Source organism: Hyaena hyaena, unplaced genomic scaffold, assembly GCF_003009895.1.
Source record: "Hyaena hyaena isolate Hyena2069 unplaced genomic scaffold, ASM300989v1 scaffold_296, whole genome shotgun sequence".
Classification (NCBI taxonomy): Eukaryota; Metazoa; Chordata; class Mammalia; order Carnivora; family Hyaenidae; genus Hyaena; species Hyaena hyaena.
Genome location: NW_024080931.1, coordinates 203,618 through 207,290, shown reverse-complemented (window position 1 = coordinate 207,290; position 3,673 = coordinate 203,618). Strand labels below are relative to the sequence as shown.

Sequence of the window (3,673 nt, the reverse complement as noted above, 5' to 3'; positions counted from 1 at the left end):
GGGGGGAGAAGATGATGGCCAAGCCCACGCAAGGCAGGATTCGAACCCCAGGCCATTAGCTCTGCACCGTCCTGGGGGGCAGTGAGCCTCGCCTACCAGCGGGGAGGAAGCGAGAAGCGTGGAACCCACCTCGGTCCGTTCTTGGCCGTGTTACCGGGACCCCTATTTCCCCCCCAGGGCCTCGTCTTTCCACGTCTCTAAAATCAGGGCCAGGATGGAGCGCCTGGGTGGCTCAGTCGGTTGAGCGTCTGACTTTGGCTCAGGTCATGATCTCACGGTTCGTGGGTTCGAGCCCCGCGTCAGGCTCTGTGCTGACAGCTCGGAGCCTGGAGCTGCTTCCCATCCTGTGTCTCTCTCTCTCTCTGCCCCGCCCCCACTCGTGCTCTGTTTCTCTCTGTCTCAATAATAAATAAACATCAAAAAAATTTTTTTAAAAAAAAGAAAAAAAGGAAAAATAAAATCAGGGCCAGCAGAGCTTCAGGGGCGATTTCAAGCTTGTGAGTGGCATTGAAATGCGACACAGCGGCCGGGGGCCCAGCACTGCGTCTGGCATGACGGAGGCGCGCCTTTGGTCATCCCGGGCTCGTCTCAGCCGCTGCCACAGAAATGTGCTCCCGGAGGCGCCAGCGGGATGCTGAACCCAAATTGGTAAGTGAGAGAAAGAGAGAAAGAGAGAGGCTCGGCTGACAGAGAGGAGATGGGAACCAGGCAAGCAAGGCCGACCACCAGCATGTGCCCTTGGGCGAATCACCCTTCCCCCGGGACCTCAGTTTCCGCATCTGTAAGTGGGGAATGCTTCGTATATGCAGGGCTGCCGTTCAGGATGGTTCCCGAGCCCCGGCTGAGTGACAGGGTCTGTTCCAGGCACTGGGACCGCGACAGCGAACGTAACCGGCAGAACGCTGTCCCCTGGTCGAGCTCACAGCCTGGTTGGGGAGACAGGCGGTGAGCAAATAAATCTGTAGGGCTTTAAAGAGTGCAAAGCGCTTGGAAGAATCTTAGGGCAGGGAGGGCTTCAGGCAGGGGCAGGACGTGGGGAGGGAGGGCCCGCTGCCATTTTACGCGGGGCATTCAGGGAAGGTCTCGGAGAAGGCGACAGCTGAGCAGAGATCTGAAGGGCGGGAAGAGGGAGCCATGGAGAGATGTGGAGGAAGAGCATCCCAGGCAGAGGGAAGCCTGTGCAAAGGCCCTTGTTGGGCAGGACTGAGTCTGGCACGCTGGGGGACCCGCAAGGAGGCTCGTGTGGCTGGAGCAGAGTGAGCGAGGGGGAGAGGGAGGGTGGGGGGTGGAGGGGGGGGAGGACTGGACAAGGGCTCCTTGTCCAAAGATCAAGCAGAAAGGGCACCCTCTGCTAGGATCACACAGTGACAAAGGTCCACTCTTCCTTACCAGCCCATTCGGTGGCAGAGGCTGTGGGCTGGCCCTTGATGTTCATTCTGTTTTCTCCTTTAGGAATCGAACCTGCGCAGCTAAAGACTACACTTCTCAGCCCCCTTGCAGCTCAGTGTAACCATTTGGCTACAGAGAGCATGACAGGATGTGACCATAAATTGTGCACATAACTTCCAGGTTGTAACCTCAGCACATACGGACAGGCCCTCCTCCAAGCCTTCTCCCCTCCCGCCTCCACCCTCTCGGCTGGGAGGTGGCTGTGACGGCAGGCGCTGCAGCAGCCACTATGGCCCACAGATGGAAGTTCAGCTGAGGGGCTGGAGCGACAAGGTGAAAGCGGTCTGGTCCCTGGTGACTGTGGAGTCACTGTGGCAGCCTGGGATGGTGCCGGGACAGTGAGGACAGAACGACGGACTTCTCTTTCAATTAAGCCACGGTCTTAACAGTTCTGCAGACATGGTCACGGAATCATGGCAACAATAGATCTCAAATAAGTGACAGTTTTGAGCGCCGCCACCACGCCTGTTGCAGACCCCAGCCTTCCTCTCTGTCCTGCTGACACCTCCCTGCTGCAAGCCGCCCGTCACCCCATCCCCGCCTTTTGGTCCCCCCCCAAGCTCGCTGCACGCCTCCCAAACTCGCTGCAACCAAGCTGTAACATGCCAAATGTGCCACCGTGTGGCCGGCCGGGGAAGTGTCCCCGGCTCTCGGGAAATCCTGCCCGAGGCTGCCCGCTGGTTCCCCAAAAGCAGAGCAGAGAGAGCGAGCAGCCTCCGCCAGGTCACGCAGATCTGCAAAGGACGCAGATCGCGGAGCCTGGTCCCCAGGGGGCTGTGGGGACGCACAGTCGGAGCGGCCACCCTACACCCCCGGGAAATCCCTGCATCAGAGATGGATCTTTCGTTCCCGGGCTCTTTCCCCAAACCCCGAACGCCGGCCGTGCCACGCCCTTCTCCCCGACCCCAGGACTAAAGCGCACTCTCCCCTCCCTCTGAGAGCTCACAGGGCAGTGTGGGAGCTGTGATGAGGCGCTCAGGGGAGGCCCGGAGAGCTGGGCTGGGACACGGGCTTCCCGGAGGAGGTGACGCATAAGCTGAGACAGGAAAGGCCAAGGGGAGAAGGCAGTGGGGACGCGGAGGGGACAGCAGGAGCCAAGCAGAGGTGCGTGCGGAGGGCGGGAGCCCCGCAGAGGCCTCCGGAGCAGGGGGAAGGGAGGCAGGGAGGTCATGGGAGCCGAGGGCAACGGGGAGCCAAGGAAGGATTTAGGGCAGGCGAGCAGCGAGATCAGATTTGCCTTTGGGGACGCCCTCGGGGAGGAGGGCGCGGGCCCGGGGCTGTGCGTCCCCGCCGCCCTCCTGCGCCCGGGCGCGAGCGGGCAGGCGGGCCGGGAGGGGGTACCTGGCAGCCAAAAGCCCAGCAGCTAATGAGCCCGGTGCGGCGCGGGCTATTTTTAGCAGCAGCTCCTCGGGACGTCTAATCGCTCCGGCCCGGCTCCCGCCAGGCTGCCATGGAAACGCTCCGCGCCGCCGCCACCGGGCGGGGCCCCGCGCGCCCTCCCGCTCCCGCGCCGCCGCGGCCGCGCTCCGGGCCTGCGGCCGCCCCCCCGCGCGCCCCCCCCCGCCCCCCGGGAGCCGCGGCTTCTCCGCTCTGCCGCGGGGTCCACCTCGCACCCCGGCAGGGACCCGGGTGCCCCGAGCACCAAGCAAGCCCCGCGCCTGGCCCCGAGTGATTGCAGCAACTCATGGCGCCTACTGTATGCCAGGCAGTGCCCTGAGCTTGGCGTGCGTTAATTGCACTCGTCTAATCCAGGGGCATTTTTGCGGAGGTCTTCGCTACAGAGAGGGTAAATAGTCTGCCTGAAGTCACACAGCTTGCACGCGGCAGAGCCAGGACTTGCACCCGGACCCTGGCCGCGGAAACGGAGCTCTAGCCCGTGAGTGGCGTAGGCTGTCCCTCCAACCCGGGATGTGCGGGGTTTGTGTTTGTCCCCTAAGGAGGGCCTCCTGGATGGTGGCCTCGGAGGCCGGGGCGGGCCTGGTCTTTACCACCCGCCTTGCTTGGTGGGGAAGCAGTGCTGAGGGAGGGGCCGGGCCCCTTCAGGGGACAAATGGGAGGCCTCGTGTAGCACGTTGCAGATGCTGATCCTGAAGGCAGGGTCCTCACCCTCGGGAGAGCGGTGGAGGAGGGCCGAAGTCACGGGTCGCTCAGGCCAGTAGACGGGGGCAAGCTGGGAGCCCGTGGGGTGGGGGGAGAACAAAATCCCACCTGGGCCACGATGTGG

General features: G+C 63.2%; 1 non-coding gene across 1 annotated transcript; it reads left to right on the top strand.

Moving 5' to 3' along the window:
• Nucleotides 1–221: 221 nt before the first annotated feature.
• Nucleotides 222–306, top strand: TRNAQ-UUG. Its single transcript has one exon. It is a non-coding gene; the product is annotated as a tRNA-Gln (tRNA).
• The last annotated feature ends 3,367 nt before the right edge of the window (nt 307–3,673 follow it).